At 40.7% G+C, this 24,388-nt stretch overlaps 1 protein-coding gene across 2 annotated transcripts in view; it reads left to right on the top strand.

The window, feature by feature from the left end:
• The first annotated feature begins 13,028 nt into the window (after positions 1–13,028).
• Positions 13,029–24,388, top strand: part of dag1 (dystroglycan 1) — a 50,362-nt gene continuing 39,002 nt past the window's right edge. Inside the window, exon 1 of one of the 2 annotated variants that reach the window (XM_038301776.1) lies at positions 13,029–13,490. The gene's annotated coding sequence lies outside the window, so the exon portion shown is untranslated. Of the gene's footprint in view, positions 13,491–13,599; positions 13,743–24,388 lie in introns of those variants that run through there. The other variant, XM_038301777.1, reaches the window with a different exon arrangement.

Raw genomic sequence — 24,388 nt, 5'->3', positions numbered from 1 at the left:
AATGTAGAGAAACAGGTTATTGCACAGGGTATTAAATAGCAATGAATATTATACATTGCACAAGTTACTACCGTTTTGTAGTGTCGCATTGTAGACTCTGGTTGCAGCAGGGATAAATGACCTGCGGCAGCACTCACTTTTACACACAGGGTGTAAAAGTCTTTCACTAAAGGAGCAGCTCAGCTCCTCCACACTCTGGTGCAGGTGGTGAAAGGTGTTGTCCATGATGGATGTAAGCTTGAACAGCACCCTCCTCTTAGCCACTTCCTCCACTGATTCCAGAATGCAGCTTAGGACAGAACCTGCCTTTCTCGCCATTTTTTCAGTCTCTTTCTGTCTCGCTCTGCACTGCCAGGGGCCCAGCAGAAAACATCTTTGAGGAGTACTGGTGATACTACAGAATCTTATAAGGTTTTAAGCAGGGGCCTGCTTACTCCAAAGGACCTCAGCCTCCTCAGGATGTGGAAATGGGTCTGGCCCTTCTTATACAGGGTGTCAGTGTTATGAGTCCTGTCCAGTTTATTATTGACGTGAACACCTAGGTATTTGAATCTCTCCACAGTTTCTATGTCCTGCCCCTGGATGTTTACGGTGGAAAAAATATAGGAAAGGAGAACACAGAGCCAACGTAACAGGCTTCTGCTTGCAAGGCGCCAAATGTTTGGTGTACACTCTTCACTACACTGAATGGCGTAAACCACACTATCGGTCTTGTTTCTGGGTGTTTTCTCTTTGGGATGATTTTGTCTCAGGGTGTTGCTGGGTTTGAAGTGTACACAGATTCTGTGCTGGTTGAAATTGGAGAATGAATTTTTCAGATACTCCAGCAACATAAAAAAAAAAAAAACCATCTGGGATAACCACAGTTTTTCAGGCCGGTCCTGATGTGTCCCTGTTCTCTCAACCTCCAACTCTTGGTGGTTAGAATGGGTTCTGCTTGTGTCTGGAGGGTTCTGATAATGTTGAGTTGTCAGTCTTCCTCTAGTCTAGGTAGGAAAGGCTGTCATCTTTCACATCTTGATTGTAGGTCTTAGCTAAAGGCCTGAACTTCACAGTCTCCTCTGCACGGATCCCCACTGTGGACCTCATCACAGCTATGGAGACAGCCATCAGAAACAACAAAAAGACCTCCAAAAAAGCTGAACAACTTAGGCTGAAGGTCTCTGCTGTGCTCTCCCATGCAAAGGACCTTTAAACCTGACCATTCTGGAAAGGAAAGCTCTAACAGCCCTCCAAGGAGATGAGAACATCATCATACTACCAATGGCCAAAGGAAGATGCACAATTGTACTTAACAAAAGTGACTACCATGTGCAAGTTAAAGCCCTCTTCAGCAACACAGCCACCTACAAATCACTGAAGAAAGATCCCACCGCAGCAAGAAGAAAAAGGTCATCAGCTGCCTTCAGCAGTTAGAAAAAGACAACTGGCTGTACCCTGGAGAAGCTCTACAATAAACATTACAGTACACATCAAACATAACAATCAAATTAAAACTCTAATGAAACAAATTTTGAATGTAGCTTATGAAAGATTAAATAAAAAGTCACAGAACCTTGGAAACTGAAATAGTTTTCACTCCCATTTTAATAGACTACAGTGGGTAGTCTATAAAAAAGACTCCCTGGACTCTTTCATTCTTGGCTTTATGCTGGTTCCTTGTTCTCTGGTGGTTGATAAAGTTCACTTTGTTTGTTTATACACATGCCACAATATTTAAGTTCAGTTAGGGTGTCAGGGTCAGCTATGTTATTCCACACCACAATGCAACAGGGACAATCACAAACTAGATGTGGGTCTAGATACGGCCAAGCAAGTAAGGAAGCATTGGCAAATTTGTGCAACAATGGAGGGACATGAGAGCGAAAATGAACGGGGATCCAGGTGGAAAAAGGGTCCATTCGTTTTCACGCACCTCACTCTTCTAGCTGGTCTAACTTCACGAGTTGTTTTCCGCAATGGCGGGTCATACAAACAAAACAAGCCAGCAAGGTAGCAAACAGGAAATACGCATAGTGTAGAGTGGATGTAGATATGTCCAATCAGAGGCGTCCTGTCTCCGGCACTGTCTGTTGTCACCTACAATTTGGGAGAGGTGCAGCAGAGTGTCTGCAACAGGGGCGGAGGGACATTTGTATTCACTGTGACACATGCGCAGACGACCTGGTTTCTGAGTATAAATCACCCTTTAGTTGACCAGACACATAGTATGCTTACACATGGTAGGAGCTCAAATCTACAGACAAAAATGTACATATATATATATATATATATATATATATATATATATATATATATATATATATATATATATATATATATATATATATATATATATATATATATATATATATACTGTATATATATATATATATATAAAACAGACATGTTCATGCAGCAAGGGCAGTTATGTGTTTACTCAAAGGCCAGCATACCCTAACGTGACTATTTGATCACGAGCCCAGTGATTCGTTGTAGTTTGAAGAAATCATATTGGGGCTTGTAGAGTCTTGGCCTTTTGGATGACCAGTGTCACATATCATCATTCAGTTTGGATGATGAAAAGATCATGAGGCCAGGGTTTAAACCTCTGGGATAGCATCCTATTTTTACTGGTTTTTAGAGCTGGTATTTCCAAATGCTCGTTGGAGCCCTGAGGCTCCTCTGAACATCAGAGTTATCTCCTGCCACAGGCTGAACACTCATCTCCGCCACAAGTGCCCCCTGTCGCCTTTCCCACTCTGAATCAGAATTCTTTGCTCATATCTTCTTCTTCTACTGACTCTAAAATGTTCTTATCTCGAGCTTAATTCCCCAATATTCACTTTAAAGAGCTGCTGAGTTGTTTGATAATCCTCTGAGCTCTGTAATTTAGTTGGGATGCTTTGCTCCTGGTCACAGTGACAGCTTAATATTGAAAGCCATTTATTTTATCTTCTGAGCAACAGGGAAATGATGAGTGTTTGTGTTTTATTTGGTACAGTCAGACACATTTGTTCTAATTCAGAGAATATTTCAGGTCAAACAACAGCAGGTGTATCTATCCAGATTCATAATGAAAGAAAACAGTCAGATTTTCTTAAATAGACATTTATACACAAAAGCTGTGCTCATTCAGAATAGTTTGAACCACTGGTTCCTCATGCAGACAAATGGCAGCAATGAGCTGGGTTTATTTTGCATGATGCTGTGAGTCTTTAGAGCTTCTTCTAGGTACATCATCAGGTCTGCATGACATCCTAATGCCCCACAGTCCAGGTAACATTAGGTTATGACCACTTGAGGAAACTATTTGGCAAAATTGCATCTATTTAAACAAAAACACTTTTTATTAGATGTTCTTTGCATTTGCTGATCTCCCCACCATATACTGAATCTCAGGTGCTCAGGTGTGTTTGCCAAAAGCAAAAGCAATGTTTTTTGATTGCTGAATTGTAAAATCTCTTTTTCATGATTTTTCTTCACTACTTTTATGATGATCCTCTCCCTTTAGTCTTTAGATATTTTCAATCAAACCCATTTTCATCATTAAGCTTCCCTCCATTTGTATCTGGGATGACTTGCTTTGATATTGTCCTTAAATAATCCTCAGTCGGTTGGTGTTGTACTCTTTGACTGGTTGTCTTGTTTTTATTGGGTTTAGTGCTGGTTTTACTTTGAAAATATTTTCTTCAGTTAACTCCAGGCAGTTCTACTTCCTGCAGTGGAAAAACTCAGCTGATAAGAGTTGCTCATTATTGCCTTGGTGCTTCATATTCAGTTGCAAATCAGCTGTAGTAAATTCCAATCGACTTTTCTAGTCTTAGTTTTTGCCCAGGATATAAACCTACTACCTTTGAGGACCTTGGTGAGTAATAAAGTTCTCTCAGTTTCTTTTTATCTGATTGAAAAGATCTCAGTTTGAAAATGAAATCTACTGATGCTTCATATGACAAAAATGCCAGCTAATGAAAAAAGACTATAAAGTTGCACCTGTTATGTTCCCTTTGAAAAGAGAAAAAAAATTGTTTGGACATAAAAAGCACTAGGTAACCATGAGTTCCTAAGCATCCACATTGTGATTAAATCATTTCAGACGGAGAGCTACTCTGCTGGTCTTTATATAACCGTTGAAAGTTAGTTTCATAATAAAATCCAATATATGACTCATTGCAGCTGCTGAAGGAAATGCTGGATTCTGATGAGTTACACTATTTCAGGCTTTAGTTTTATAAAGAAAATCACATTTTCTTGATTTGCTGATTTCACTTTTAGCAAAGTTCACTTCCTTTTTAATCACTTGTAGAATATAGTTTACACTTTGCTCATGCATTGACAGAAGCCCTTTCCATGTAGAAATAAACCCATTCTTATAGATCTGTTGAGCCATAAGGCTTAGAAAGTTAGAGAATAAACAATTTAAGGCTGTGGCTCTCAAATACCAATGTTCTGTTTATGTTTTGTCCCTACCACAGTACAGCTGATAGTAAAGACAGCAATATCTCCTACACCTGACATAAGGGGCTGCAAAGGCTTGTTATTCATCTCTTTATCTAAAGCCCTGTCCACTACTACTAAATGTGGTCCAAATCTATTTTTTTTTTTCGTTTGGGGCGGGGGTCAACTTATCAGGTCAGGTTCTTTTAAGCATATGGGAACATTTGAGCCCCACCTGTGGTCCTTAATGCGGTTCATATCTAGTCTTTCAAAATGTGACTCCAGTAGGAAAGACCAAGGTCAATTGGATGCTAGTTTGAAGTCACTTTGCCTAAATTTGGCACAACATTGCACCGCCCAGTAGGAAACTGTAGCAAGGCATGTTTATTTATATAGCAAAATTCAGTACAAGGACAGTTCAAATTGCTTTACATCAGTGGGCTCCAACCCTTGTCCTCAAGATCTACTGTCCTACAGATTTTAGATGCATCCCTGCTTCAACACAGCTGAATCAAATGATTGATTACCTTTTCAAGCCATTAATTTGATTCAGCTGTGTTGAGCAGGGATGCATCTAAAATCTGTAGGACAGTAGATCTTGAGGACCAGGGTTGGAGACCACTGCTTTACATGAATTAAACAATTCTAAACAAATGGTTTTGTAACTTTGACTTAAAACGACTCAGGCTTTCAGCACTTTGAAAGATTTCTGGAAGCTTGTTCCAGATAAGTGGAGCATAGGAAATAAATGCTGCTTCTCTATGGTTGGTTCTAATTCTGGATGTACAGAGTAGGCTTGAACTAGAAAACCAGAGGTATGTAGCACAAAGCGAGCTCAACCCAGTGGGATTACTTTCAGTTTAATCCATCCACACCAATGGCAGCAGTACTTAGAAGCTGGCTGTCAACTCGGTAACCCAGTCCAGCTTTAACTGATCATGGATCAGTGAAGGCGCATGTATAAAAGGGCGGTTCAAGCTTGCAGACCAATCCCAATCATGAAGAACAAAAACTCATCTTGCAGAAAAAAATGTAAATCCCTTTATTGTCCCACAATGGGGAAATATGTTCTCTGCATTTTGACCCATTCCCTTGGGGAGCAGTGGGCTGCCATTGTGTGTGGGAGCAATCATGGTTTTGCTTAAGGGACCGGGAGTGGAACTCGAACTCAGAACCTCAGGTTTCCAAGCGCAACGCCCCAAAGAACAATGCCACCTCTCCTCAAAGATGTACAAGGGGGGGGTCTCAATGAAAAGGCAAACATGGTGGTGGAATTAGAGATGCCAGTTGTGGTTTAATGTATTAGATGGCATCAAGTCTTCTGCCTGTGTAGTAGAGAGAAGAGGCGATAACATATGATTAAAAGGGACCCTCACCATCATCAAGATGTGAATAAACTCTTTGATATTAACGTCCTTACTTCACCACTACTGACTACATCAACTGCATTCAAACAGTCCCTTTTTCTTAAATGGCACCTTATCTCCTTCAAAAGCAAGAAAAATAAGAGTTTCCGTCCTTATTAGTTCTCCAAGCATCAATTTCTTTGAAAATAAATAACTTCAGTTGGACTTTTGAATCTTAACTCCTGTTCCTTTTTACTGCAGTGCCATCATATGTATCATTCTGATTGTTCTTATGCACATGTGGTAGAGTTTGGCGCCATAAACAGATTACACTGAAGTCGTATATAGGTAACATTTCCACAGTATTGGGAACAACCTGGAAAAAAAATGGGATTTGAGAATTAATACCAGCAGTGAAAACGCATCCCAAGGTCATATTCATACAGAGACAAGTTTGGATGCAGCCGCAAAGATATTTTGTCATTCAAGCTGTGTATCCAAGCAGTTGGCGTTTTGGGCGAGCATAAATGATAATTTGTGAAGTCTGGTCCCTTGTGTAAAACTGAGCCACATCTTTTTATCTAAGATGATGCTGTAGCCCAATCTACCGCTCTATTCCTTATGCTGTCACAGCACCACTGAAGGGCCTGGCATATGTACTACAGCTTCTTAATTTCTGCCATGTGCACATGACTGGATGCACCTTTTTTCTTAACTTGATGAAGATATGCTGCGCAGTTCTTTGTGTGGTCTAGGCCTTAGTCAGGAGTGTTAGAACATGGAAAGGCCTAAAACATGGAGGACCAGGGATGAGATTGCTGATTCAAAAGACTCAAAACCTCTATTTCATGAAAAAAAGAAACCTGAATGAGATAATTAAAATTATGAACATTTCCAGTTATGCCACAAGATTTGAACAAACACAAGGCCAGCCTTTTCTGTGATCTCTGTACTGACAGGATATTCAGAGGCAGGGCCTAGTAAGTCCCTGAGGCTGGGTCACCAGGGTCAGAAATCAATAGCAATAAATGATTCAGCATCCGAGAATATGAAGATGCACATGAGGTGTGTGTGTCATGTTCAGGTTTCATGTGCCTTTCTTTGCCCCATTTCTTTTTGCCAGAGCTGAGATGAAATATTAACGAGGACGCCACCCTAACCCACATATCGTACCCTCCACTACCACTTCAACAGGAATGCAATCACTGACACACACTTACCCTCCCAGTGTTGGTTTGGATTGCTGTTGTCACACACAGCTATATGTTCAATGTGGAGAAAAATTACGCCGGGCATTGAGGAAAGCTGCAGTACACCACACACCCAGCTGCTGCTAATTCACACACAATCAGAAGGTCTGATGCACGGCACGTCCCCCCGCCAACACTTCTCTTATGGAAGCTATTTCACTTCATCGACTGGAGATGGCGAGCCGGCCGTTTATCTTTGTGGTAGATTGATGGACTACAGTGTGAAGTTTTTCCATCACACGCTCATCAGATAATCCGACACGCTCTGAATACCTGCTTTTCAATAATCAATTTACCTGCTATCTCTTAAATGACTCTGTCACAGCCTTCCTTCGTCACTCTGAGTTTCTTCCCAAACATCTGCTGCTCAACATTTACCAGCTTATTACAGATTTAAATACCTTTTTCTCCCATGTCTTTGGGCCGCTCCTCTGGGTAATTAACATCTTTACACTATAATAAGGCTGCATTAGCAACATGTTCTCAACAACAAGGGGTGTCCTCATTAGAGGGAGGAGGGAGAAGTGAGGCGTGGTGGTGGGCTTTTGTGGGGAGCGGAGTTGCCACTTTCTATTAGATACGGTCGCATGGACGAGGCTCGCCTGGTGCATTCCCTGCATCAGTGCAGGGAGCAGCAGAGATTCAGGGTGGATCTCCCTAAGCGCATGTGTGTTTGTCTGCATCTGTTAGTTTAATGCAACACTGACTTCAGTCCCTGCTGGGCTTTTCTGCTGCCTGCTTCTGTCAGCGCTACTTTATTTGCACTAAATTGTTTTAGGTTTTGTTTAGATTCATATCCACCCCCACTAACATTTAGCTAACTGTTTCTTAGCATGTTGTTTCCCAATTACATGGTTTTCATGGTCGTTACCCAGCTTCTGACTGAAAATTTGACATTTTAAAGAAGAGTAAAAGCATTCTGAAATGTATTCAGTGTTATATTACAGCTTCTGCTGCTGACTGTAAAACAAATTGCACTTTAGGGATGATCAAATCCTTAACCTTGAACTTTTTTTGCAGACTTCATTAAAAGTGGTTGGTTTTTAACTTACCTTTTACATGAAGTTTGCTCATTTTCAACAGGTCATGGCCTCTCAAAAGATCAATGTTGCCCTACTTTATCAATCTCAATGTTTTTTGTGTTTGGCATCATTATTTAGCTTTTTTTTTTTTAGATGCAAGTTTTCTGGTTGCTCTGCTCTTAATAGACTGAAACTCTTGGAGATCTTTGTTTAAGAACGCAGGAAGGAGGGTGTAACAGAGATCCATGCCTTCATCTCCTCCAGTGCTGACACGTTTTTCAGGAAGAGTCTGTGATATTTAGATTGTAATGTTTGAGCTGAATGAGTGAGGTCCTGCAGAGATGTTATCGTTGAAGCTGAAAGGGAGGTTAGAGTCAAACTAAACACAAAGGCTGCTAAAAGAAGAGTAGGATTTCCAGACCAAAGAAAGTGGTTGTTAGAGTTGAGCTGAGCTTAAAGTGCTTCAGATTTTGAGCCGTTTAGTTGCAGTAAGTCATGGTCCAGAAAAAAAAGATGGTCAAAGGAAAAAGAAAAAGGCAAAAAGTATCTTAAGTTGAATATAATTTGTATAAAAGTGGTGTGATTCACCATAGAGACCAATGACCTGGTTAAGGATGGATCGTTAAGGGAACACTGTAAATTCAGCATTTTGAGTTTCATTGGAGATATATTCCATGTGGTTAGTTAGAGATAATGAAGGCTGATATGGTTTATGAAGATCCTGTGAATATGGTGTTGGAAGTATCAGGCAGATCAAGGAGTATGAGGAGGAAGAATGAACCATCATTAGATCAGTCTTCACCTTTTCCAGAACTTTCAAAGGAAAGGGAAGGTTGCCTTTTGGGATTTTAGATAACAAACGGCCTGAAAAATAAACGGTGAGGGTCAACACCACTGTTACAACTATAAGGCCTGCTAGCAGTTTGAATTAATCAGTGAGGAAGGCTTCCAGTTTTATTTCAAGATCCTTACGCTCAGCTGTGTGTTTCATGAGAACAATTACCTCAAACACATCGCATAGAAACAAATGTGTCAAAATCAAGCATTCCAATCATCCAAACCATTAGGTCTAGTAGATATTTTGGACTAAACATTAAAGGAAAAGTCTGGTCAGCAAGGTATAATCAATTGGTCATTATTTATACCTAAAACTAATACGTTTGCAGGGATTTAATTTATTTGGCGTTAATCAGCAAAAGGTAAAAATAATGTTTGTTGCGATCACAGAGTCTGGGAGCGACTTTTTTGCCCACATAAAGTAAAACCTAACTCCTGACATCTTCCGGCAGTGACGTCACAGTGCAGTGTGTCTAGTAGTTCCTATTCTCCACAATGGGAACTACTAGACACATTTGCAATCAACAACAATTATTGAAGATTTCAAGAGGATTTCACCGTTGAAATTTGCGAGTGCTATAATTAAACTGACAATGCCCACGTGCATGGCAGTTGGATGTTATAATACATTGGGTAAAAGTGGGGAAAAAATAAAAATCACCTTCCTAATTCATGATCCTCCCGATTGCCAACTTGAAGAGGGAGGAATTGCCATTGAACTTCTGGCGAGAGAAAAACGCGTAATATGTAGCCAACATTTGGAAGAATGTTTTCAAGATTCCTAGGATAATAGTGCGTTGTGACAAAAACACCAGATACAGCACTGGGACTTGATCAACACCAGATACCGTGACGTCACAATGCGGTAGTTGGCAGTAGTGTTCTTTGACAAACATGGATGCCTCCAGTAAAGCACATTCAAATGAAAATTTGTCTAAATTAAAAACACTTTATTGAACAGTATGTAATAATTTCACATTTAAAGTACTTTCAGAACTTTGAATTCTGAATATGAGCGGACTTTTCCTTTAAAAACTGTGTCCATTGAACAAAAGACATTTTGAATTTACTCAATAGTCATGCAAGAAAAATGGAATATCCAGTCAGAATGTCTGCTTTCTGGTGTTTATTCAAGTTCTCAATGAAAACATAACTCTTTAGTTCTGCATAAACTGTTTAAATAAGGCCTCAGAGGACAGAAATTTATGACATTAATGTTGTGTTCGTAAATTGTAGCTCCGGCTGGCATTTTTTTTCATGTCAGTGGGAGCTATGATGCTATTGGTATAAACCCAGCTGCCTAGCCTGCATCAACTTTCATAGGCTCTTAGTTCCTTTATACATTTCATATAAAACACCCCACAATCACAGAGGGCTTCAAGTTTCCTTTATTTTCTTCACCACTTTTCTTTTTTAGTTTTTATTCTCATATCAGCTACTACTCCAAATTAAAGCTGAATTCCTTAACAAAAAGTTCAAAGTGACACTACCTCATGTCTCTTACAAAAGATATGGAGACCGAAAGTAAAATCATTGCATTACAAATCAATGGCATTACAATTATATAGCTGATGGTGTATGATTTAATACTGTTGTTGACATAGCGATAGCATCAAAAAACAGAACTATTGTGCTCATTTCAACTGTCAATGATTTCTCTGAAAGATTAATTATAATTAAGCTTTTTTTATCAGATTGGAATAGATTTATTCAAAGCTTTGTCCTCCAAAGATATTTTTATGAAAAGTCTTAGTTTGCTGACATTTACTCAGGAAATGGGGGAAATGACTTGGAGCGGTTCATTTGAAATCTATTAGGAATTCAGAACCTTTGGTAACCCTACCCTCTGCACACATCCATCAGCTACACACAGGTATTTTCCCTCCTGTTAAAGGCGAGAGCAGCAGGCGCCTGCGGACGTGTACAACAAAGCATGCTTGAGGTTTACGGTCACTTTGTAATGCTGAGACGTTAGAAAGGAGGCTAAAAAACACCTGCAGCAACACACAGAGAGCTCCAATCTTTTCACTGTGGAGAAAACCATGCTTACCCTCAGAGTAGCCCCGCTTCCCAACATGTAATCTGGTATTTTCCCCTAAAATGCTCAAGTAGTCAGCAGGATCTTAATACGATCTTAAAACTGTTTCTCTGTAATTATCCGCTCTGGACGATTCAAAGGGATTCTTGGAATTTAAAATCCAGCTTGTTTCCATGAATACTACATGGAACGCTTGCAGCATTTAGTTGTTCAAACTGATCCGGATGAACGGATCATCATGTATAGACGATCTGTCTTTGAAGTGATTCTTTACATCATCTTAGTAAAGTCCCGGTGATATAACCATTAAACATGTTTAGAAATCCTGATATGTGAGAAAACGGCAGTCTTCAAAGTAAACCTTTTGTAAAAGAATACCCTAAATCCATACTTGCTGATAGAAACATGTCCTAAAGGGTCCCCACTCCAAAACATCTGAATCAGATGGCTGAATCCCTCATCAGGCCTGGTAATGCTTGTCGTGGGAAAAAAGTATTCAACTATTCATCCTAGTTAAATAAACGGAGATCGATGGATTTCACTAAGTCGGCACATTTATTAATATCATTGCAGAGAGAGTACAGTCATCATGAAGCCCTTATGGCACAGCATTCTGCTCTGTTCTGATCTGGGCATCGTCCGTTCCCCCTTACTTACAACAATGGAAAGTTGTCAGAGTCATAACAAATTACACACACTTTGGTTAAACCATAACATGTTATGAATAAACCTTGAGAAAGAACCTGATTTGTTATGGGAAGAAGCTATGTCTGGTCTACAAACACCATCCTGCAGAGAACACGGCCTTGAGAGAGAAACAGACTGAGTGAAACTTTTATAGTGAGTAAATAGGATAAATTAATATATAATAGAAGAGAGATAACAATTTTCCGACAACATGCTCCTCTCATCCGATTCAGGTGTTGAATGAAGAATTAATCAAAAAGTTAAAGGATGAAGGCTCTCCAGGAATAGACCTGGGAAGCCCCGATCCATCATCATACACTCTTTCATCTGTCACTTGCTGTCCCTTGTGTGGTTCTAGCGGGGTTTTGATCAACCAAACCTTTAGTTTTTTTTTATTTCATAAGGTGTGAAATGTCGTTCTAAAGAGACCACCATAGAATTTGAAGTAAGCCGACTTGGACTAGGTCAGCATATCAGCTACCACTTGGGGCAGAATGTCACTTTAGTTACATGGAGTCACATTTAACTTTTGAATAGTTTGGTATACAGAAGAGTTCATGGTTGACCTCATGACTGCGATGCACTGAAAAAACCCCAAACCATCTTCCCTCCCCCACCGTGCTTCACATAAGGAGTTGGTGTCCAATTTCTTTTTATGCTTTTCCCCCAAACGCTTCTGTACATTGAGGTTAAACATCGCTACATATATTCACAGCAGGATGTTGTCCAATAACTAATATTTACTCAAATGGAGCTTTAACTCCACTTTTTTCCATTTGAGATGAAGTACTTTCACTTTTCCTAATCGACCAGATTTATTTCTAAAAAGATGGTTTCTTTTGCTGTTCTTTGACTCGTGTAATATTTAATGTTCCGTTCACTCGAGCCTGTAATAAGTGCAGTGTTCTCACCAAAGTTGGTTCAAGGAAAGTTTGTGGCCACAGCGTGAGGTTACAGTAAAGTGTTTGAGAGTAAAAAAAAAACTGCTGCTAAAGCAGATCATAAAAACAGATTTTTAATGGATTCATTAACGGTTGGTTTATATCTAAGCTTCATTTGGACTGATGCTAAAATCCAAAGAAGCGTAAAGTGTAAAACTACTGCTGGTTCACATAAGAGTGAGGATAAGGTGATGGGTATGAAGCTTCTGGTGGTTTTATGAAGAAATAGATTTAATTGGATTATTGGAACCACTGTTCCGGATGGATTCTGCAGGAGGAACCTGCTTATTTTCAGCAGACCGGTGACCTGTTTGGTTCTTGGACCAAAAAAGTTCAGGTTGGACCAGAATCGCCCAGAATGTCAGCTGAGAATCTGGGCAAAAACAAAAGTGAATGAAGTGAAGGAGGAGGGAGCGCCAGGGAGGCAGTTTGTGGGAGGAGTAATTCAGAAAATGCACGGTTCTGCCCTCCTTCATCTGCTCCTCCTCCTCTTCCTCCTCAAACGGGAGCAAACTCGCCTCCTGGATCAGGATCGGACATTTGCGTGGAGCACCGCCGAGGATCGGGACTCTCTGCTGCCGTGGAGGCTGCTGAGATCCAACATCGGCGTTCCTTCAGATGATTTCAGGAGAACAAAAAGCCACCAAAACATTTCCTTTTCTTCTGCCACATCCCACCGGTTCCCTCCGCCTCTCCCGGTTCCGGGGAAAAGATTCTACCGCTTGGTTCGCGTTCCGATCCCGGTGGTGGTTCTGAGATCTCTGGATTGATTGAGAAGCGCTGCTGCCGCTAAGTTTGGAGCAGCCCGTTAGAAGGAGGAGGAGGAGGAGGAGGAGGGACAGAGGAGATCTGACACCGAGCACAGAGCTATATCTGTCCGCTGACTGCTGCAGGGAGCCGCACCGGAGCGCCACCGCAGGGGAGAGGGGATTTATCCAGGAAAGGGATTCACGGTCAGTGTGCTTCCTTCCTTTCTTTCTTTATTTTTAATGCCAGCTGTTTTTCTCCGCGCTGTCTGCGTGCAGCCGGAGGCTGCCGGAGCTGCTGCAGCCTGAAGTGGCCAATAGACGGAGCCTGGAGTGCGGCGGAGCGCCTGGAGACTCCGCGGCTCCTCAATGTCCGCCCCGGGTGGATATTTCAGGGCTGCCATATCATCCCTGCTCTCACACGCGCGGACGCCTCACGCGCTTTGCGCCCTAGAACAGGTGCGTGATAAATGCGGGGCAGACGGCGCTGGGCCTCTCGGGCTGTAATTCACGGAGTTATTTTGGGGCTCCTGAAGGCAGCAAACCCGGAGCTGTTGCGGAGCTCGGTGACCTCGCTGATCTCCAATGGTTCCTGTTTTCTATCCATGACGGAACCCAGAACGAGCGTAAACGGGCCGCGTGCGCGCGCCGGTGCGCATCGGGAGGGGGGCACTCGGTGTGTGCGCCCCCCCCCCCCCCCTCCTCCCGATTCCTCTCACGTTGGCTTTGCCATGGAGACATTTGACAGGAGCGAGGACGGCTGCTGTGACCGGGGCGAAACGAGGACAGAAAGGAGTCCAGAAATCTTCTTAAGATCATTTTCCTTCATCATATGTCATATTAATCCCACTTCCTCCAATATTTCTTAATATTTTGAAGGCTAAACAGATAATTTAGTCTTCATTTTGCTGTGGTCTGACTTGGGAGGATCTGAATGTGTCCTTGAGCAGTTTATGATCTTCTTTGGTATCCCAGTAATGGAACCAGTTATCTGCTTGGGGTTTTTTAAGCTGCTGACCTTTGGATTGGACTAAACTATCAGTTTATACTCAAATTCAGCTCTTAAAATGTATCTCCTAAGCTTAAATAATTAAACTGCTGTTTATTGTTAGGATGGAGGGACCTGTAAGGGCCAATTTTTTGTCTGTAAAGAAAAAACTTTCTTAAATAATACAGTTTTTTTACTTGGTGAGCTAAACATTAAAGTACCAGAATATTAATGGGGAATGAAAAGTTTAATATCCTTTTTGAGACCTTGCAGGAAGTTGGTTGCTGCAGTAGACCTTTTCTTCTATTAAGGCCCCCTTTGCAGCTGCGTTGTTGGTGAAGCATGAGGTTTTCTCTCTCAGTAAATGTAAAAGGTGAGCATGCATCACAATGGTTTCAAAACAGGTTAAAATAAGTTTGCAAAAACCATTCCAGGTGAAGTTAAAACAAACGAGACAGAAACTTGACCTGGATCTGCTTGAACAGAACCAGTAGCTCCTGAAAACAAAGGTCTGGTTGGGCCATTCAAGGACCTGCAGGAACTGGAATTTTTAGTTTTCGTTACCCCTTTGAAATCATGCTTTTAATTAATGAAGCTCAACCCCTAAAGATGCACTAATTTACAGTAGAAAACAGAACTTTTGATGCCAGAATCTTTAGGAAGTTCATTTTAGCAGAGTGAAAGTTTTACTGCAGTACTAGCCCAGGAAGGATGTGGCGGCACACTCTGCAGAGCTGATTGTTAAAACCAGAGTTTCAGAATCTGTTCTGTTGCGGTGTTCTGCTGCTTGGTTGTGCTTATCTGACCTAGTTAAAATTACATTTACAACTGTAACCTTAACTGTGTCAGATATTAAAACCACACTCTTAACCATGCTATGTTTTTGTACTGGACAGTTTTGTTTTGTACGTCTGAGGGCCATTCAGTACGGTTCTTCAAGCTGATTGGGTAAAACACCAATCGGTACCTGCCTTCCATGTTGAGCTTTTAGGCAACAACAGCAGCAGTAGCAGTAGCGACATATCACATTCTTCATCAAACAGTGGAGTTAACTTATAAATCAAACTTTTATCAAATATGATCTGGAGAAATGTCTGAGCATCTTTCCCATCTTGAAAGGCATAAATCACGTCCTTTTGCTCATTTTACAAAAAAGAAATTAAGGGATATACCAGCTAAAACCGGTGCATCCTTGCTATTTTGCTTCCCCCTGCTGCTTCTGGTTGACGTCATATACGTCACTGCATTTCATCAGTTTAGAACATTTCTATATCGAGGTTAATGCATCTTTTGGAGTTTGTGAATTCACTAATCCTGCGATAATTCATCTTGCTTACAAGGTAACTGATCCGGTTTTCACAAAAAGGAACAAATTGGAGTCGATTCTGTTCCTTAGTCTCACTCCTCCTTCCCTTCTTTCCAAGCTCCACGCTTTAGATCGTCGAGAACAGGAATTGTTGTATTGCCAAAACTCTGTGGATCCTTGTTGATGATAGGAAATGAAGGCAGCACATTTTGTTAAAGGCCTGATGTGTCAGGAGATGAGGTCCAGATCATTTTAGCCAAACTACTGGACCACAGATGGGAGGGGAAAAAAAGTCATTGTGCTGGAGTATTGTTGACTACCTGTGGTCTGTTTGCAATAAACTCAGATGTGGTGATTGTTCAGTGTGTGTAATATTAATCTCCACTCGTATCATCTTTATCATCATCCGGACGCTCAACTCTTTTATAGATTATGATGTTTAGCTGCTGTTCTGTTAAGATGCCAACAGGAAGTCTGTTAGAACCTGGAAAAATCAGATGTCAAATGTCTTAAACGTTGATTAATGGTGGATTGTTAGAAATTGTCAAAAAAAAAAAACTCTCCTTTTATGGTGCATTTAATGATTCATAAAAATCTGAATTTTCAGTGTCTGACCTTGAGTCAGTTATTTTCCCTTTATTTAATTTGCTCCCGGCTGCCCGGGCTCGACCCGCAGCAGCTCCGATTGTGTGGGAGTGTCGTCCCTCTGAGTTGGGAAGTGTGAAAAAATGGGACGGTGTGGCAGTAATTAGTTCTGGGACATTAACTGCTTATCACTGGCTGCATTTATTAGCCAGTCTGTTTTGGCTGGTTAGCTTTTTGGACTCAAAGCCAAACGGTTACCTGGTCAGCCATGAAGGAATTCCCTCTCTACGCCAGAATCCTTTTATGGAGGGGGGAGACCTTGCTGGGATTGGGCAGTGCCAGATCCTGCTTTTCCTAAATGATGGGAATTTCTCACCAGGACTTTATGTTGGTTTCTGACCTTAGAATAAGACCACCTTCAGCTGTTCAATCGGACATGAAGGGCTCCCTAAAAAAAAAAAAAAAAAAAAAAAAAAACTCAATATTTGAGCTTTGCTGAGAGCTTCTTGTAAAGCCCTCCCTGCCGCAGGATGATTGATCTGGTGATCAACATGATTTCCAGCTGCTTTAGCTAATTAAACACGCAGAGACGCAGCAAAGAGCGAACTTTCCCCTCCTAAAGGAGTCTTTTCATGGAGCCTGTTTGCTCTGGTGGTCGTGGCAACGGAGCCACATGTGGAGGAGTGTTGCCCGGTTTGCTGTGAAGGAATTCGGATTCTCCATTAACCTCAACCCAGGGTGTGGGGGGGGGGGGCTTTTCACATGCAGCTGAAAAAGTATTCTGTTATACACCCAGATAAGTAGAGAGAACCCACCTGAGGTGCCACAGAACCTGCAGCATCCACTGAAGAAGCTAAAGAGATGCAGGAAAACTGGGAATTAGACCGAAATCTCAAGTAAAACTGTAGAATGCTAGCTTGCTATTGGAAAAGGAAATATGCGAACGTCATAAAACTCTGTTTAAGTTTATGGAAAGAAAAGGGAATGAAACCTTCTTTTTATGGTTGAACTCTGACCTTTTTGTTAATGACGCTGATGGAAAAATGAACACATTTTCTCTCCGTCCTCCATCATGGTTTTTCTTTACTTTTCCTCATGATGTTGGTAAAATTCCTCCAAAATGACACGATGACATGCAGCTTATTTGAGAATTCTATTCTATTATTCTATTATCTTTTTTATGTTGTATATTATTTAAATACCTTCTGCCTTTTATTTACTTTAATCCAAATTTGAAAGCCAAATTAATCTTCAAATTAATACGTACCTTGCACGACATAGAAACCTGCCCTTTTTTGCAGCCATTTTGAAATGAGTGTGTGTGTGTTGCATTGACTTGGACAAACTGGGAGCCATTGAAGCGTCAGTGGGGGTCAAACACAGCAGGCTGAGGAAATGAGAGTCTAGAGAAGCCGACATGTTAAATCTGACAGCCAAACAACAGCCGACCCACTTCACACCGACCCTGTTGCGTTTGTGTGTGTGTGTGTTTCTAACACTAACACAGGCGGAGTTGACACAAACGAGACGAGAGCCTCAGGTTGCACAAAGGCTGCAGGTGTGAACGAGTCAGCAGCTTTTTAAAATAGCAACTCGGTCTAACAGATCCAGGATCAGGGATGATCTCAGTTTGCTGCGACTGAAAGCAGGAAAACACAAGAAGACTGTAAAAATGGAGAGAAACTAAGGCCCCGTCCACACGAAGTCAAAACGAACACGAAACGCTGATATTTTCCAAAACGTTTTTCGTAAAGACGGAGACGTAAAATAAATGTGAGCGTCCACACGAATGCATGCAAACGCTGCAAAATGTATGCCAGGCCTGTAAGTGGCGCTGTGGTGCCAAAGCAAAAATAAGCGACTAAATGTTGGGCATGCGCACTAATATTTATACATGGTTGCCCTGCGGGTCCATTTTCGTGGTTCAGTCAAATTCAGGTGCTGAACTATGTCGTCAATATTGCTCTGTTCTTCCTGGAGATATTCCAGAAGAAGAAGATTCTGTTGTAAGCCCGACAGCAGGGTGAGTAGCATTAGCAGCAACCATTCAACACAGTACGGTGCCATTGTTGTTGTGATACTGGTCGCGCATGCGTGTTTAGAGGCGACGCTATGACGCGTGCGTGTAAAAAAAAAAAAAAAAAAATGCGGTTAGAGCGTAAAGATGGAAATGCGAAAACGGCGTTTCGAAATCTTCCCACTCTGAAGGCTGAATAAAAAAAAGATCGTTTACAGACCCCCGAAACGCCGGCTTCGTGTGGATGAGAGGCTGGTTTGGTGAAAAATTTGTGCGTTTAGGCCAGGGTTCGTCTTCGTGTGGACGGGCCCTAATAGTGCTCCACAGATCCATCCCAGAAGCCTTCTTCAGTGTGTAGGTACTCAGCAGAGGATCCAGACGTCTCTACTGCAACATTAGCAGTGATCATCAGCAAACTTGGACTGATTAAAATCCAATTACTGATCATCCTACAGGATTTTATTCATTGTTCATGTCTTTGTCTGCTTCAGCTCAATATATCATTGGATTTATCACTTTAGTATTCATATCATGGGGAACTGTTTGAGCATCATGCATTCAGGCTGTAATATTCATGGTGACACTTGGTTAATGCAGCATATAAGTCTTAGAAATTAAAGAGATGGTAAATTAAATGGTATCTTAAATATTTAATCATTGGTGAAACCTCCTGCTCAAAACATGTTGCTCAGATGGAAAAAAAATCGAATTTATTTAGTTTTAGCAGAGATCTAAACATCTGTTTGTGAACCCAAAGCAGAAAGACCGAAACATTCTTTCAATATTTACATCACTCATCTCATATTGATGCAACATTTTTATTTATTAGTTTCCCTAATCTTATACGGTCATATCTACAAGCAAATGAATGCATTTTCACCCCCAAACCAACTTGTTTATTAATACTGGTTAAAATTGATGTTTACAAGTTTAACTCCTCCTGGCCAGTAAGTGGCGCTCTCACTCTGTACCTTTTGCCAGCTAGGTGCCAGGCCTAATGCTTTTTAGTTAGCAAATATCAGACTTACCTGTTCATAAGAAAAGCTGTGGATGCTATGAGGATCTACCGATTCTTGTGCAAATGAGCGGATGGTATAGATCGTACTTTCGGTACGGATCAGGTAGTGACCCGTACCGAAAGTACGATCTTTACCATCCGTTCATTTGCACATGTGCAAGCAGATATTCATCCAAGTCATCATAAATGATATAATTATGGTAATAAAAGTACTTATTTCTATCCTTAAATCACTTAAGAATGCTAATGCAAATCTTTAAAAATGTTTCATGACTTTTCTGAGACAATTTGATGCTTTTTACATTTTCTCTGTTAAACTGCTTGTCTGACGTCATCATCGGACATGATCAGAGCAGTCCAGCAAAATATGATTAAACCATGTTTATCTGCAGTTTAGTTATTTCTATCTTTAGATTACACACTAAAATGTAGTTTAGTTATTTTTTTACACAATAAAATTGAGGGTGTATATCTGGTTGTGCCCAAATGGGCTGATGGTACGGATCGTGCTTGGGGGACGGACCGGGTAGAGGCAGTTCTCAGTCTTGTTTTGCTTTTTAATTTGTCTTGAGTTTGAGAAATGTAGCACGTAGAAGACGCTCAGAGATGCTTAGATCTGGCAATGTCTGAGCTCCGTGTCACGTCAATTTAATCTTCTATTACTATTGGTGCAGAATCCTTTGTGTCGGAGTTGGCATCATAATCAGAAGTAAATATAGTAATATATATACAATTTAAACCCATGAAAATGTATCAAGGAATTATTTCTATGCTTTCCCCCCAAAAAAATATTTTTTAGTTTTGCACCACATGCTATAAATGTAATTCTTTTGAAAAACAGTTTTTATGAAAAAGTTAGCTATGCTCGTTAATACAGATCCTTGGGGTGCTCCTTTAATTTTTGTAAATTTGGCTCCTGTGTTATTTTCTAAAGTTACACAAATTCTTGTCCAATGTTTTTGGGTACATTTTAAAATAGTGTTGTTTACAATGCGTACTGTGGATCATCTAAACAGCATTTAAGCAGTAATGACCCAATTTGCAAAATAATTCCAAGTTTTAAAAACGGCAAATTTCACATTGCAGAGGCACTTCATTTTTTATCACCAATTGTCTTTAGCAAGGGAATAAAGAAATTTTTTCCACTCCAGTTCTTTAGGTGATGGTTATACACTTAAAGTGAGTTTTCTGCTACACAGAAGGGGAGAGAGATTTGCAGGTAGCACACAGATCCATCCACGCATGCAAGCTCGAATTGAGCTCTTTTCCTGCTAGAATGGACTCCACACAAGAGAGGATTCCAGGCCATAAAAACAAAGAAACCCTGTTTAGTAGCTGAAATCTGCACTTAATGTTCAAAAAGGACCGATGTTTAACTCGGCAAGCTATCTTTGTGCATAAACATATTCACATCAAAAAAAAAAAAAAAAACGGAGTTTCTTTTTCAAATTATTAATTGTCAGCAAATGCATCAAGCAGGCTCATTTGCTGCTTTTGTTAGTCTAGAAAATAGTCAAAATAGAAATGCAGTTTGGCGAAAAATATAGCCTGGAATTGGGTAAGAACATTAGGTCATTTATTAATTATAAAAAGCACAGCACTGTAGCTAACTTGAACCGTCTGGACTTTAGGTGATTATAATTTTAAATCTGTAGGATCTCCTTCTTTTTAGGTACAGATATAAAGCTGTATTCCCTGAACCTGGATTAACTCTTTCTACTCAAGTTAAACAAATGATCAGCCTTATGTTTGTTTCCTCATCTTCCAGTGTAGCTGAAGTCAACATTTTAGTTTTATACCAAATAGTTCTGTTCATTTCTGGGGAATGCACTGCATGAACCTTGGTTGATATTTATATTATTATAGCTGATAAGTAATACTTCCCGTTACAGTTGACATCGTAAAGAGAAACGACCACACTGCTTTTATCAATTTTCTATATTGAACACCCCCAAACACACAGAAAAACACACTAAATTGAGTAATGAAATAATAACCGACATCATCCGACACCGTTAATGCAAATTTCTTGTCCATCCATTTGTATTTCATACAGACTAGGGCTGCAACTAACAATTATTTTGCAAATTGAATAATCTGTCAATAATTTTTTGGATTAATAATCGGGATAGCTAAAGGTTCCTTAAAGATTCTTTACTAAATTAATCCTGGTGAAACTAAAAATTTTCCACTTGGGTTCTGGATTGAACATACTGACAGATTTAAAAGGTTTTATCTTAAATGCAATATGTTTGATAAAATTACTCCAAAGTGCGTCACTGTGTCAGCTAAAGGCATGTTTTAGAGACACTATACTCGAGTTGACAATTAATCGATAAGTAAATTAGTTGGAGATTGATCTGATTGTTTCAGCCCTAATATAAACCCAGATTTACTTAATTGTTTGAGTTTTCTGTGACATTTCCTTTTGTTTTTCATTTGCATTTTTCATGCTGCATTCAGCTTTATTGTTTTAACAGCTTCAAGTTTTTCTCTAGCAGGATGTTGAAGTACGAGTTTCCTCATGCTAAATGCAGATGTTTTCTTTCCTGCAATAAAGCAGTGGCTGCAGCCTGCTCTGGTTTTTGCTCTAGATAGATGGATTTCTAGAATCTCACTTATCCCCCATTATTAAGATATATTTTAATTTTTCCTCTATTAGCAATGATCATTTCAGATTCACTGAGGACCAAATGTTCTCCTGTTAAACAAACTGAGCTGTGACTATTTATCTGAGCTCTGTTGAGCATGCCAAAATAAATCCTGAAACTTCCTTCTTAATGCTAAAGCGCCACTTCAGAGAGCTTCCATAGTTCCGGAAGTAAACACTCGCCATGAAAGCTCCCTTCTAATCCTATTTGCAGATATGTGCAACAGATCAGAATGTCACAAGTCATGTATTCATGCCGTTATTCACCCTCCAGCTCATCAATCCATACGTTCATCAAGTCATTTATTCACCCTTTCCCCTTCATCCGTCAGTCAGTCTTTCATGATGGGCAGTCATTTAGCAGGATGATTCAGAGCCTGGAGCTGGGAGACGTCGTGCCCAGTGCAAGGATCTGGGGGGGGGTTATGTTGGATATGGGAAAGGGACGAGTTGATTTATTGGGCGGGAGGCGGCAGAGATTCTCTGAGAAAACGGGGTTAATAGAAATTGAGCGAGTGCGAATGGGGGAGAAAATGAGGGATGGATGGGTGGATGTTGTGGGACAGTTGGGTGAAGAGACAACTGCAGAATGAAGTGGTTTGTTGCCGCCAACCGTCCCCGGTAGGCTCAGGGTGACCTCAGAGGAGAGGGTGTGGGTGCTGTTTACATACAAGCAAGCATTACAATTTGATAAGGCAATAAGTTGAAGGGCAAGCAGATCGCACACCCAGATCCCCGCTGCTAGCAACACGGCAGCTTCAAAGAGCACTCTGAGATTGCGATCTCTGCAGCTGCAACCGCTTGTTTCTACAATTTAACACTCAGGAAATGAATCTGTTGGTGAGGAAGCCAGCAACATCATCTGTGCAGCCAAGAGTGAAAGCCAGGCCCGATGTTCATACTGTGTGGAGACAAATATTCCTTTTTAGGATGATTTCTAGTTTTAGGGGGTTTTCTAATGGCTTTAATGTTTCACTTTCCAACTGTAGCCACAAGCACATCCCATTATCATTCATTAACAGAATGAGATGGAGAGAGGAAGCTGTTTGAATCTTTTCTGATGCTGTGATCCCCTTGACCTGGGCTGAATGTCTAATTATTCTCTATTGGGTCAAATGCTCAATTGCAGGTTTCACATTCCTGTCATCAGCTGTTCAGTCCTGCAGGGCTTTTGAATGCATAAAAAATGGAATGACCCTGTGCAGGTTACTATGATCCTCTGGTCTTTCTGATATGCTGCTTTAACGGCTGGGTTCATTATTCCCATATCGGAGTTTAAACAGTTTGGGCCTCATGCAAAAAATGTCTACAACCTGTAGCATAATGCTTCATGCAAAACCAGTTTATAAAAGATAACCTTAAACTTTGCATGCATGTGTTTTTCAGTAACACAAACTTTGACTTACGGTAGCAGCCATTTAGAACAAATATTTGATCCATTTCACGAACATCCGGACCAAAAATGGCCTCCATTGAGTTTGTTTTTGACTAAAGAAACCTTTGACTAAAGAAACCATAAAGTTCACCATCAGAAAGTGTTGTCCATCCCTTTTTGGAAGTCTGAGCTGAGTCATCAATATTACCAGCGTAGATCAAAGAGCTGCAGGACCGACTGATTTAACTAAACTATGCACTCATCAGTTCTATTAAACAGCTATTTTTCATCTCTTTAACCTTTCTGTTTTGAACCTTTTTTTGGTTTGAAACAATCCAGAGATGCTCGATGTCATATCCTGCAAATGTGCATCTTAGAGGAAGGAAACCTCTGATCTTCAAATTGATATTAGACGGTCCGTTTAGCTCCGGTAAACCCAGCAGATGGTCAAAGCCTGTCTGCTGTGGCTTTAAAAAATTCACCTGCGGAGTTTGGAGGTCACTTTGCTCACTGTGGAAAGGCTACCAGCCTTGGGCCGCTATTATCAAGCAGACAAAGGATGGAGCCTTGGAGCTGGGACATCTGCGGTGACTGTAGAGGAAAAGGGCTGGATACTGAGCGGCTGTCCGCCATGAATCATCAGCTCAGTGAAAGTTTAGGCGGCTGGCTGAGAGAGAATTACTGCTTAGCTCCGTACTGATCATTTGATGTTCGACTTTCAGACTGCCTGCTGAAGAAATGACAGGAATATTTCCTTTAGTTCATATATGGAAGCTGAACAGACTGAAGCGGTTAATAAAATGTCCCATAAACTGCCCAATAGCTCAGTTTTTAATTAAAAGACTGTTTGTTTGTTGCAGATCATGGACTGCGTTAAAAGCCTAATGTTTCTGTTAAGGACATTTAAGCAGCCTGTTCTGTGATGGTGCATCCCTTCCAACATAATATATCCATCAGAGATGCTTTGAAATGAAACCAAACCTGATATAAAACAGCTGTATGAAGGCAGATGACCAATCACTGCCCCTCTTTGGACCAAAACACAGGTGAATACTTAAAATCAACAGATCCCTGCTGAAGCAGGTTGGCTGTTTTATTTTTTCCCCTCCCTGCTCTGATATTTATAGCTGTGCACAGTGAGCCAGGTAGGACAGACTCTGAGATGA

This window comes from Cyprinodon tularosa, unplaced genomic scaffold (genome assembly GCF_016077235.1).
Source record: "Cyprinodon tularosa strain WSP-4 unplaced genomic scaffold, ASM1607723v1 ctg474, whole genome shotgun sequence".
In the NCBI taxonomy this organism is placed as follows: domain Eukaryota; kingdom Metazoa; phylum Chordata; class Actinopteri; order Cyprinodontiformes; family Cyprinodontidae; genus Cyprinodon; species Cyprinodon tularosa.
The sequence above is the reverse complement of the archived record's forward strand: the minus strand, read 5'-3'. Positions and strand labels throughout refer to the sequence as shown.